The 13,768-nt window shown below is 42.9% G+C and overlaps 1 protein-coding gene across 2 annotated transcripts in view; it reads right to left on the reverse strand.

The window, feature by feature from the left end:
* Nucleotides 1–13,768, reverse strand: part of SETD4 (SET domain containing 4) — a 448,803-nt gene that overhangs the window by 302,227 nt on the left and 132,808 nt on the right. For both annotated transcript variants that reach the window (XR_005019638.1, XR_005019637.1), the window contains one exon: nucleotides 11,892–12,013. The gene's annotated coding sequence lies outside the window, so the exon portion shown is untranslated. The remainder of the gene's footprint in view (nucleotides 1–11,891; nucleotides 12,014–13,768) is intronic.

Consider the following 13,768-nt stretch of genomic DNA (forward strand, 5'->3'; position numbering starts at 1 on the left):
ACTAAGCTGTAAGCCTTTTGTGGGAGAAAATTGAGGGGATTTAGGTGACAGCGAGCTCACAATGAAACAAAAGCATGAAGAGACACACACTGTAAGTGGCATCCTGACAATGTAGCTTAAGATCAGGATGGTGAGGGAAGTAAAACCACATAATAGGAGTAACTTTTGAGAAAATGAGTGGCTTCGCCTGGAGAAGAAAAAACCTCAGGGAAGTGATACAAACTTAGGGGCAGGTTAGCAAGCTCATATGTCTGAAAGGCTGTCACGTAAAAGAAGAGATAGACTTGACTCCAGAGGACAGAATTAGCTTAGATGGGTGGCAGCTCCTGGAAAGCTGACCTCCATCAGTACCAAAAACACCAGAGCCATTGCTCTCAACCTTGGATGTTTATTGGCATCATGGGCAGAGTTTTAAATAATACTGATGCCAGCACCCTCCCCAGAACAATTCTATCGGAGTCACTGAGAGTGAGCCCCAGGCAGTAAGGATTTTGTTCAATTTACCAGGAGGTTACATCGTACTGCCGTGATGGTGTATGTTGGATTGACCTAGCTGAGTGAGCAGACTCACAAAGAACTGACTTACCCATCACCAGAGGGGTTCAAACAAGAGTCAGTATTGTGATTACGGAGAGATCCTGCACCAAGTGAGGGAGCAAATGAGCCTTGAGACCCACTCCAGGACCCAAAGATTCAAGGGTGGAGATGATTTGATCTCATCAGACAACAGAGGACTCAGAGATTCCTCACTGCCAAGGGAGCTGTGCCCACATGTTCGGGCCATGGTTTTTTCCTCTCTAACCTCCTGGAACAGATAGCTGTATTCGCTCCCCTCTATAATGGGGGTCTCTCAGCGTGGACTTCCTTGCCCAATGGACAGTTTGAGTCAGGGAATAACCTGTTTGGAATGGTTAAGAAAATGGAAAGTTTAGGGGAGAGAGAGAGAGAGGAAAGGAGGTACTTAAGCCCATGACCTGGGTATTTGAAATTCTATGACCTTATTTCCACAGAGGCTCTCCTATCTCCTCAATTTCTGCCCACTGAGTCCCCAACCCAGCTCCAGCTCTTTATATCAAGCTGAACTGTTCTCTTTTTTTGAATCGCATTCTCTTCAATGAGGATAGCTAGTGTTGCCCACAATTTGCTGTTGGCAAAGTCCTCATGAGGTATTTCATTCTCAAAAGTCAGAGACTGGGGGCTTCCCTGGTGGCGCAGTGGTTGAGACTCTGCCTGCCAATGCAGGGGACACGGGTTCGAGCCCTGGTCTGGGAAGATCCCACATGCCACGGAGCAACTGGGCCCGTGAGCCATAATTGCTGAGCCTGTGCGTCTGGAGCCTGTGCTCCACAACAAAAGAGGCTGCAATGGTGAGAAGGCCCGCGCACCGCGATGAAGAGTGGCCCCCACTTGCCGCAACTGGAGAGGGCCCTCGCACAGAAACGAAGACCCGACACAACCATAAATAAATAAATTTAAAAAAAAAAAATGCAAACCTTTAAAAAAAAAAAAAATGTCTAAAAGTCAGAGACTGGAGCCTGAACTACCTAATTCTCCGCCCCCTTCTGAGCTCTCCAGTTCTATTTTTAGACCTTTCTATTAATGAAGTGCACTAGTGTATTAAAACATTCCAGCTGTGTTACCAGCAGCCCAGAATAAGAAATAACCATTCTGGGGCTTCCCTGGTGGTGCAGTGGTTAAGAATCCGCCTGCCAATGCAGGGGACACAGGTTCAAGCCCTGGCCAGGGAAGATCCCACATGCCGTGGAGCAACTAAGCTCGTGAGCCACAACTACTGAGCCCGTGCTCAGCAACAAAAGAAGCCACCGCAATGAGAAGCCCGCGCACTGCAACGAAGAGTAGCCCCCGCTCGCCACAACTAGAGAAAAGCCCGCGTGCAGCAACAAAGACCCAATGCAGCCAAAACTAAAAATAAATAAAATAAATAATTTTTTTTTTAAAACACCATTCACTTTATTAAAAAAAAAAAAAAGAAAGAACCATTTCTTGTGGCAGATCAAACATCTGCCAAAATGGTATTTCACAAACAGAATCCTTCTTCATTTTCTTAAACCTCCCATCATGAAAGAAGACACCACTGCAGCCCTGCATCCCACGTACCAAGAGCAGATATCTAGCGTACGTCAGGTGAATATCTTATTTTTCCACACGAACTTGCTTAATTGTTATTCTATTTTCAGATATGGGTCTCCCTCACACTGAGCACTGACCAAGACAGGTGGCCAAAAAGAGAAATTTTCTTGTAATTTGAATACAGATTAAAGAGGGGAAAATTGTTATAAATCACAGCACTGTCTTCTGAAGGCCAAGTGCATATTATAAAACTTTCCCGGTTCATTTCAAGCAACCGTTGAGCTCATCAATGCTTTATTTGTGAAAGCAAATGGCTGGCCTTACAAAACATCTATTCAAACATCAATGACTCAGAATTCTGGGACTTTCCTGCTTGTCTGGGAATTATGTTTATGACACAAATGCCGAGTTAATAAAAGCCCGCCTTTCACATGTCAAAGACCTTTACAATCTTAAAGAAAGAGGAAAAACGAAAAAAGCTGTACTTGGTTGCTCTTCTTTTGCTATGTAAATGACATTTGTGAAGTTTCAATGTATTTGAAAATAACCAATCAGAGGATTTTTAGGGCACTGAAACTACTCTGTATCCACTACAATGGTGGATACATGTCATGATACATTGGTCCAAACCCATAGAAGGTACAGCACCAAGAGTGAACCCTGATGTAAAGTATGAACTCTGGGTGATGATATGTCAAGGTAGGTTCATCAACTGTAACAAATGTACCCTCTGGCCAGGGCTATCGGTAGTGGGGAAGCCATGCGTGTGTCGGGGCAGGGGGTGTATGGGAAATCTCTGAACCTTCTACTCAATTTTGCTGTGAACCTAAAACTGCTCTAAAAGGTAAAGTCTATTTAAAAAAATAAATAACCAATCCTGTTGGAAGAAGGTCTTCCTTAGTGCACTCATGGGCTCTGAAAGAATGCTTCCTTTTGAAACAGAAGAAAGTATGGGCATATCGGAGAAGGTTACCTTTGGAAGTGGGAGATTTTAGGGTAGACTGTTACTCCCTTGAGATGTTTGCACCTGATGGTCTCCCGACCCTGACATCTCTTCCCCCAGGTCTTTGCATGACTGATTCCTCCCTGTTACACTGAACTCAGTTGAAATGTCATCTCCTCGGAGAAGCTGCCCCTCCTCCCCTCCCTCCCTCATCCACCTGAAATAGCCCTCTCTTGGTGTCACACCAGCATGTCCCCCTTCCATCACTGCACCCCAGTTCTCCTTGTGTGTAGTAGTTCTTTGTCCCTCTCCTTTCACATTAAAGTTTTCCCAGCGCATTCTGTAATATTTCCCGAGAGCCAACAAACTGCCAAAGTGAGGTGTCTGCCTACATTACCAGGACGCTGCCCAGTTGATACAGAGGAAGTCAGACCAGCTGGCTGCCACACGCTGTTTTCATGGGGCACCAGTGGCCTCCTTGTGGCCTGCTACCAGGTGGGCATCTAGGGAAGGAGAGACCCAGGCAGCTCCATCACTGCTGGGAGAGTCTCAAGGAGGAGGTGCAGACAGACCCGGCTGACCCAGATGTAGTACTATTCCCTGTCCGTAAACAAAATGTCCTTACTGCTAAGAGCTTCTGTGAAAGACTCTCATCCCTGGCTTAAATGCAGTCCTGTCTCCTCCAGCTCAACCTAAGAGGATTGTGCCTGAAAACCATGGAAGCTGCTGACCCAGGAAGCTAGCAGGGGCTTGCCAGGGGCCAGTGAATCAAAAATATAATCACAGGGACTTCCCTGGTGGCACAGTGGTTAAGAATCTGCCTGCCAATGCAGGGAACATGGGATGGAGCCCTGGTCCGGGAAGATCCCACATACTGCAGAGCAACTAAGCCTGTGTGCCACAACTACTGAAGCCCGTACATCTAGAGCCCGTGCTCCACAACAAGAGAAGCCACCGCAATGAGAAGCCCGCGCACCACAACAAAGAGTAGCCCCTGCTCGACACAACTAGAGAAAGCCCGTGTGCAGCAACGAAGACGCAACACAACCAAAAATAAATAAATAAATTTATAAATAAATATATATATATATATATATATATATATATATATATATATATATATATCTATCATCACAGATGAAAAGTTTAGGATGTTGTTTCTGTTCCAAAGGAGATCATCATCTAACAGGGCAGCTACAAACTCCCCAACCCCGTATCACAGTGACTAAGCCAAAAAGAACTCTGAGAGAGACAGATGGGAGCATTCTCACTGGAATCTTATAGACAGATACATGAACTAGAATCGTACACATATGGAATCACCTATACTGCTGTATTATTCACTATGTATACTATACATAGTACGTAATATAACAAAATACATTATATTCTTATATTTTAATTGTATTTACAGAGATGATTTTATATGTAGAATGGAGTCTCCCTCTCTCCCTCTCTCTCCCTCTCCATATATATATAAAGATTGGCCAAATCTTAACCCCTCTCTGCATCCACATCCTTGACCAGACCATTTTTTTCTTGCATGCTGACTTTGGACTTGGCCATAGGACTGGCCTTGGCCATGGCATGTGGGTGGAAGGAAAGTGTGCCACTTCCCAGCCTAAGCCTAAGAAGCTCCCCTTGTTTCCATTTTCCTCCTGCACCTCTGCCACCACCTGGAGAAGAACCTGCCTCAGCTTACCCCGTGGTTAACCTCAGCCCCAGGGGAGGTCTTGGAACGGGACCGTCCTAGCCACATCCATAGGCACAAGAGCAATCAAAATTAATTATAGTTCTCAGCCAATGGCTTTTGGGGTGCTACTATGTGGCATTACATGGCACATGAGAACTGACACATAGGAGATGAGGATATTTCTCCGTAAAGGTCTGAAGCACCCAGCGTACATTTGTCAGTTTGTCCTTTCTTACTGCTCTCCACATCAGCCTTCCAATCCCTCAACTGACATTTTTATGTTTTGAAATTACAGAGGAGTACAGAGAAATTAACAAACGCCCATGTCCCCAGTGCCCATAACTGCTTATCATTTTAACATCCATCATTATTACTCCCAACCATTCTTAATATACAAGATTACCCATAAAGTTCAAGTCTGCTCTGAAGATGAACCAACACATCCCTCCACACTTTCCCAACCTGCCATGTTGTCCACAACATTGGTCTATTTGGAGGTTGGCAGGAGCTGGAAGAGGACTGAAGGAGGGCAAAGAACAAGGGGGAAAACATCATTGGGAAGTTAAGAAACTGCACTGTGCCTTGGTTAGGATCAATAGAATCTACTCCTTACAGAGACATCACGTCCTGAGATACTTATGAAGATTGCAAAACGGATCAAACATCATCACTCCCTTGGGAAAGTGGCTTAAAAACTCAATGAGGCAATTTATAAGCTCACAAGTCTCCCAAGCAATCAGTGGAAAATTTATTTGGAGTTTCCATGATTTGTTTGCCAACTCCCAAGAATACACACACACACACACACACACAGCAGCATCCAGACTTCTACAGCTCAAGATCTTAACCTGGTTAGGTGAGACTTGCTAAGTCCCCTTGCTGAGATGGGACTTGCCTCTAATATGCTTTTTCCCAAGATCCATTTTCTGCGTCATCTCCCTTCCCACATTCTACTCCTCACCACTAAGCTACCAAAAAGTGCGCAGTGGCTACATCCATGGTGGAGAAGCCAGGAGACACATATGTTCCCAGGGGATTTATTTGGCTTCATCAGTGCATTAGAACACACACAGGGGAGAAAAGTGAGCAAGCCCAAGGGAGAAGTTTCTTTGATCTTCAGTCTGGAAACAAAACATATTGATGTGAAGCAATGAAAAGCCAGAAATGGCAAATGAGAAACCACAGCTTGACTCTCAGAATTAAACATCATTATCAAGTTGTTGTAGGTCCCCGATGGCCCCTAAAAGCTCCATTTCAAAACAAACCAAAACTATGGCTGGAGCTGAAGAGGCTCTTATAATAGGTGAGTCCATGGCCTGGGTGAGAGACTCAATGTCTTAACTCAGCTCCCCTCACCCAGAGGCATTAACACCTGCAAGCTTCACCCGAAATAACTCATCGCGGCCACTCTTTTTATCTTGGCAGCCTCTGGGAGACTTTCGCCAAGGTTCTGGGCTCTTTCAGTCAACATGACCAATTCCACATCCTTTTATTAATCACTAACCATTTCCCCTTGTAGTCAGCCCTGAAATCCCTGCTTTGATCTGCCTGACATGTCACATGGTGTGTGCTTCTGAACACAACCTCTCCCATAGCTGACTAAGAACCGGCAGGCCTGGCAGACACACACACAAGCAAGGGAGACATTTCCTGGAGACACTAGAAAAAGGGGAATTCTACCAGGAAATCAATGGCCATAAGCAGAGAATTTATTTTGTTCATTCCCTCTTTATTTATTGATTGATAGCCCTTTGGTATATGCTGAAAAATCAAATTTCAGTGGCTATCATAAACGCCCTACATCCCATCCAATTAGAGGGTCCATAACTTATTTAGTTCAAGAATTGACTGTGATTCTGAAAGTAAATTCTGATGAGCTGAATTAGGTGCTTAACCAAGAAGACTCACAGACAGGCCTTCTGGCAGCTTCCGTTAACTCTTCCAAAGGCACCAAGGCGTCTGCTGCTCCTAACCAAGTCAGAATGGCTTGTGATGAGATGCCTGTCTTGTAACCAAGACAAAGGACATGAGCAGATGCCCTTCATCCAGATCCACTTTCTTCCTTGGACCACTCTCTATATAAACAGCCTTTATGATATTTCAAATTGGCATAACCATAAACCAGAAGCATTTCCAAAGGCACACGTACAAATCCGTTGTCTCCCTGAAGCCTGACAGCAGATGCTTCCAGAGAAATCTGAGGGTAAGCACTGTACTGAATTTAACAAAAATAATTGAATTTTTGGAGCCCACCCCAAGGATCAAAAAGAAAACAGCCATTACCAGCAAGCATCCGGTCTTACATGAGCTGAAACTGGCCACGTGATTAAAAACATTAAATAACAAATCATTTGCCTTTATTAAATATTTAGATCATTTCTATTTAACAAAAATGTGAACCTTTTTTCTTTGCACAGCTTAAGATGCAGGTAAGCTAAAGCTCATCTTTACTTCCTCTTGGCAACCCCTACACATACAAGTCAGTCTTGCCTATTTCACTGCAGTAAAAAAATACCAAGTCGACTCTGCTTCTGCTGAAATTGCTGTCTGGTGCAAAGATCAAAGGGGCCTCTTCCCCCTGCAGATTACTTGTCTATAGTTCCCTGGCTTCTCAGTGTGGTCTCAACTGCTCCCACTCTTCCCGGGCTGCTCCAGAGCTAGCAGCCGCCTAGATCTTCCAGCTATACAACTGGGCTTGTAATGACAGTAATTGCTAGTCTGTCAAGTCACCTCCAACCAAGAAGGAAAATGCCCTCCAGACACACTTCTCAGGCCCACGTGAAGAGATAGGAATGAATTCAATAAAAGAAAATTATCCAGTCTTGTTTATACAATGCCACTAAGACCAGCAGGCTTTTTTTCTTTTTGTTAATAGGGATATTAAACACTGCTGGGCCACAAAGTGGGGCAAATGTTTTATGTCTGTTCCCTCAAGTGTCCATGTCCTTGACTTGCTTTGACCACCAGAAATCCACCGAGAAGCAATAAGTCCTTGAGCATTTCACATCTCTCCAAGGTACGGTTGGGCTGGGGATGGCTTTGGGAGGATACCTGCACAGGCGAGGGGCCACCTGGGTTCTTATCCAAAGTGGAAGATGTTTCATCTCATTCCTTCTCTACCTTTTCTGTTTAAATTTGATCCTTTTTTGTTATTGTAGAAAGACAGGATTGGCATGGCCAAGACCTAGGATGTAAATGATTGCTTTTGGTCTTGTTTCTTACCAATAAAGCCAGTTGGATAATTAGTCTGAATAAACATTAACATGAACCTTTTAAATATATTATCCGTTAGCATCTATACAACTTCAGAGTTGTATGTATATGCTAGATTATAATGTTATATGATTCCACAGAGACGGGTTTAAAAAAGTGATATCTTAACTAGTAACAAAATGTATCTCATTCATTAATTTAATCAAGTAATGTGCATCTACTTTAAATTTACGTAGGATATGTCCTTGGAAATGGGTGCTGACTAGAGTCTTTTGTCCCTCAGTTCCACTCTCTCCCTTCTTTATTCTCCCATCTGGCCTTGGGGCAGAAAGCCTGAAAACCACATTTCCCAGGTTCCCTGGCCAACCAGCCCCCTGTTGGGTTCTACCAATGGGAGGCACCAGCAGCAAACCGGAAGGTGAGCGGAAGGGAGGTGCTATTTTTCCACCTTCTTGCGGTGCTTCTGGCAACGGCGGCAGCAGCAGCAAAGGCAGCGCTGTGGCTTCTGGGTTTCTGCTAAGTCAGCTCAGTTTTAGCAACAACAGTTTTGTGGCCAAGAAAACCAAAGCTGAGAGTCCCGCCATGTTCCCTGTGGCTTCTTCAAGCCTAATGCACTACCATGTGTAAAACAGATAGCTAGTGGGAACCTGCTGTATAGCACAGGGAGCTCAGCTCGGTGCTCTGTGATGACCTAGATGGATGGGTGGGATGGGGGGTGGGAAGGAGTTCCAAGAGGGAGGGGATAGATGTATATGTATAGCTGATTCACTTCGTTGTACAGCAGAAACTAACACAACATTGTAAAGCAACTATACTCCAATAAAAATAATTAATTAATTAATTTCTTTTAAAAAGCCTAAGGGGATAGTGGCTTCCCACAGTTACTAATCTTTAGGTAACCTTGCCTCCTCATTTTTCCCCCTTCATCCCTCTCAAATCATGTACTACATATTCTCTGTATGAAGCACACCTCATTTTATTGCACTTTGCAAATATTGCATGTTTTACAAATTGGAGGTTCACGGCAACCACGTGTTGAGTGAGTCTATTGGCGCCATTTTTCCAACAGCATTTGCTCACTCCATGTCTTTGTGTCACATTTTGGCAATTCTTGCAATGTTTCAAATTTTCCCATTACTATTATATTTGTTATGGTGCTCTGTGATCAGTGATTTTCGATGTTACTATTATGACTCACTGAAGGCTCAGGTGATGGTTAGCATTTTTTAGCAACAAAGTATTTTTTAATTAAGGTATATACATTGTTTTGGGGGGTATAATGCTATTGCACACCTAAAAGACTACAAAATAATGTAAACATACCTTTTATATATGCACTGCGAAACCAAAAAATTCGTGTGACTCACTTTATTGCAATATTCACTTTATTGCAGTGGTCTGGAACCAAACCCACAATATCTCCAAGATATGCCTGTATCAAATTCCTTCTTTGAGATACCTACAGTGGTTTCTAACAGAAAATTGCACTGATTGGAAACCGATCGATTCACCTTGTCATACAAAACACTTATCCCTGTAAACTGCATTTGCAATGAAGCAAATTTTAACCAGATGTTTAAAGATGATGCTAAAGTCATTTCATTCAGTCTGCCATATCCATGGCAGAATTAGGAATAAAAGTTTAATTATAAAAATTCTCCTTCTAAGACTCCATAAAATAGGCAGTGAGTGGTGCAATCCCTTTTCCAAATAGCTTTGGTTTGGATTTTATGCTTGTTGGGTTTGGGTTTGTCCATGTGGGTCACGTGCCGGCCTGCTGCGGGATCTCAGGATTGTCACTGAGTTTGCACGGCTATTCCCTGACCTAACGAGGCAGATATTGGATGCCAGAGCTTTGATCCACGCACACGCACAGGATATAGACATAAGAGCTCCCCAAACCAGCTGGAGAGAGTCCCCGTGGAATACTCCACGACATATTAATCAAAGTCAAATGGCAGAGCAAATTGAACTGGTTCATTAATTATGAAAATTCTCTCACAAAGTGACATCTTGTTAACTATGTGGAAGCTTAGCACATTTTCACAAGGTCCTTGCTGTCTACTCAGATCTAAAATGTCGCATTTAGTAATAAACAGAGGAGGTTTTTTTCCTTGTTGAAGAAAAAAAGCTCTTTTATGCCTAACCCACATCTAAATATACACTCGTGTGCTTCCCTATGCCCACTATGTTGTGGATAGAGGTAGCGTACTGATAAAAGAAAGTTTACAATACCAGAATGTGTTTTACAAAGATGTATAGGAGGAATTAGGAAAATAGATGTTGATTATTTTAAAACCTCTAAATCCATGTCAACTGTCCATACACCTGGGCTTACTGGAAAAATTCAGCTGTCGTACCGAAAGCTGGCCTTATTTCTCTATGAAGGCTGGCTAAAATAGTGAAAAGAATCTGTGCCTTCTCTCCACTATCATTCAAAGGAACTTCAGTTCCTTGGGTCTTTTCCTCCTTCAACATGTGGGGATGAGTAGTTTAAGTGACTAAATGTTCCCTTTCAATATTCAGACCTTTTACATAAACTGAGACAGTCATTAGACACAGTTCGACTTACCTCCTATAAGTCTCTTACCTCTCTATAAGATGGGTGTCTCATCTACCCAATCTTATGACAAGGCCTGATCACTGGAAATCCTTTCTAGATCAGTTAGGTTACTGATTTGGCTGCTGTAACAACGGCCAAAGTAACAGTGTCTTAAACTGAGAGAAGTTTATTTCTTTCACATAATGGTCTAATCATAAGTATTGGAAGAGTGCCATGCCACCCCATATCATCAAAGTCCCATCTCTGACTTCCTCCTCTGTCATTCAAAATACATGGCTTCCATTTTGCCAGTTACTGATACGTGTACACCTAGGCCAGTCCACAGAGGCCAAATAACGGTCCCCGTCCACAGCTCCTCAAGGTCAGATCCCATTGGCCAGAACTTAGCTTCGCGGCACTCCTCACGCAGGAGAATAAGGGAAAGTCTTTGTCCTGGGCTGCCGATCGCTCAGCAATACTAAAGAAGGACGGCAGTGACTGGCCACCTCTGCTACACTCTCCCTTTTGCTAAGGTGCAGTGTGTCCCTAAGTATTGGCACAGGGAAGGCACAAAATAGGTAATTGTTAAAAGAACAAATAAACAAATGAGTGGATGAAATCCTTAAGGGAATGCTAATTTAAAAACAAATATGAGGACAGATTGCTAGGACGTCCATGGTTCATTTCTTCATCACTCTTTCAGAAGTGAAATTTAGGTTTCATTAGATAATTAAATTGACTTAGAAATCGTATATTTGTATGTCCGAATCAGAATAGCGATATAAATACCCAGTGATGACTCCATCAGATTTTTCTCCAGAATTTCACAAACTCATACGGTCATGGAACCCTTTTGTCAGAGAATATCCACTAACAATTCATGAGACATTCATGAAAAACATTCTCCTGCCCAAAATCTTAGCAGAAAAATAGAATTCAACCATTCATCTTCTCAGGTAGGACCTTAAAGAAATCATTCTATACACAGCAAAATATATATTTTTTAAAAGCAACAACACACAGCAAAACTACTCTGTTTGACATCATAATGGTGGATACATGCCATTAAACATTTGGCCAAACCCATAAAATATACACCACCAGGAGTGAACTGTAAGGTAAACTATGGACTTTGGGTGATTTTGATGTGTCAATGGAGGTTCATTCATTGTAACAAGTGTAGCACTTTGGTGGGAGATGTTGATGGCGGGGGAGTCCATGCATGTGGAGGTGAGGGGGTATATGGGAAATCCCTGTACATTCTGCTCAGTTTTGCTGTGCAGTAAAACTTCTCTAAAAAAATAAAATCTATTTCTGAAAAAAGCAAAAGAGAAGTCTTTTCAGAGCACACTGATAATAGTTCCATGGTATCTTGCCATGACTGCGAATGACTAGACGGGTTGACCTACCACCTTATGTGACATCCTCTTCTCCCCAGTGACTTCCCAACAATCATGGAAGGTTACAAATGGCAGGGACCTTCAAATGTCATCGAAGCCATCCGTGTTCAGATCCTGATGTCACCGCAGGACTGGGAGAAAACAACATCAGAACGAAACTTCATGACATGATCTCATTCATACGCAGGGTCTGGATAACATCACTTCCACTTTAAATAAACACTGAAAAGGGAAGATTATCCAGACAGACGATCTTAGATGCACTATATCTGTGGACTAGGCGACTGCAACCAACAGTCCCAGGAAATCTGGCATTTGTTTGGACAACACGTCTGGATTTTGAAAGGGCTCTGCCTAACACCTTCAGTGTATGCCCAGAGGTCTTTGAGGAAGTGCACTCATAAAGAGGATGCGACTGCGTGAGGAATTTTGATTGATGCCACTTTCATGCTGCAACTCTTGCTCAAAAGGGAAGTTAGTCCAGTTCCCCTTTGAAACAGCTTCTCGGCAGCAGGTGGCCACCAACCACTCAGAAAGCAGGCATGTGAACGCAGCTGTCTTGAAATTCCACTGTTTTGTAATGATTCTCCCTTAATCCATTAAAAGGGCATGAGAGGGAGGGCAGAGAAGGTCGATTTTTAGTAGACAATAGTCTCTTGGAATTACAAAACTCAATATATCATGGAGAGACTGGTTCCTTTCTCCCATTTCGAAGAATTGTTATAAAATACTTGAACTAACTCAAAGCTCAGCATTGGAGACCCCTCTGTAATTAGCATGGTTTGGAGGAGGAGAGTTGAGGAGGAAGTCCATTGAAAATAGTTTGCAGTGATCTATTAGGCAACTCTCTACACTTTTCCACCATAATTTTCATTTTTCCCCTAATGAGTTCTTTTTTTGTCTCAAGTTTCTATATTTAGTCTGGAAACCTTCCAGACTGGGAGATTTTTTTTATAACTTCCTTTTTAATTAACTATAGTTGATTTACAATATTGTGTTAGTTTCAGGTGTACAGCAAAGTGATTTAGTCATATATATATATATATATTCATTTTTCAGATTCCTTTCCATTTTAGGTTATTACAAGATACTGAATATAGTTCCCTGTGCCATACAGCAAATCCTTGTTGTTTATTTTATATATAGTGATGTGCATCTGTTAACCCCATACTCCTAAGTTATCCTTCCCCCCTTTCCCCTTTGGTAACCATAAGTTTGTTTTCTATGTCCACCAATGAATTCTGAGTCTCCAGAAATTAGAAAAGACTATTTCTCAATTTACCTGGGCAGGAATCCATTTTAACGTAACTAAGTCTAGAGACTGAGGGAAACTAGATAATAATAGAAATAATTGTGCTAATTTTAAAAAGAAAAGAAAAAGAGCAAGGTTAATGTTGGTTACAGTAAATATTAATGAAAAATATGTGTTATTCAAGGTAGTCACTAAAAGGATGGAAATATTTTCAAACGTGATTCATTCCAATTGAAACGGGAAGGGGAGCAAAACACCAGCATCTGACAGGGCAGTGAACCTCACTAAGTGACAGCAGCTCTGCCCTGTGGGGAGGAAGCCGCCCTCCTCCCAGTGCGGGGCTGGACCAGCTCACTCCAACCAGCAGCCTCTGGAGAAAGAGTCATGGAAACACACACACACACACATACACACACACACACACGCACACAGAGAGATAACAGGCCGCCAGAGAGTGTGAAAGAGAGAGGGGCTACGCCAACCCCTTCAGGGCCACGGCAGCCAAAAGATATCCTTCAAGAAGGAAAGAAATCACAGAAAAGAGCTGAAGGTGGAGGCGTTGGGGGCAGTCCTAGGCCCTTCTGGTTTTGCGCTGCCCAGCTGGAACAGATTTTTGCTCAAATAAACTTACAAT

Source organism: Balaenoptera musculus, chromosome 4 (assembly GCF_009873245.2).
Source record: "Balaenoptera musculus isolate JJ_BM4_2016_0621 chromosome 4, mBalMus1.pri.v3, whole genome shotgun sequence".
Classification (NCBI taxonomy): Eukaryota; Metazoa; Chordata; class Mammalia; order Artiodactyla; family Balaenopteridae; genus Balaenoptera; species Balaenoptera musculus.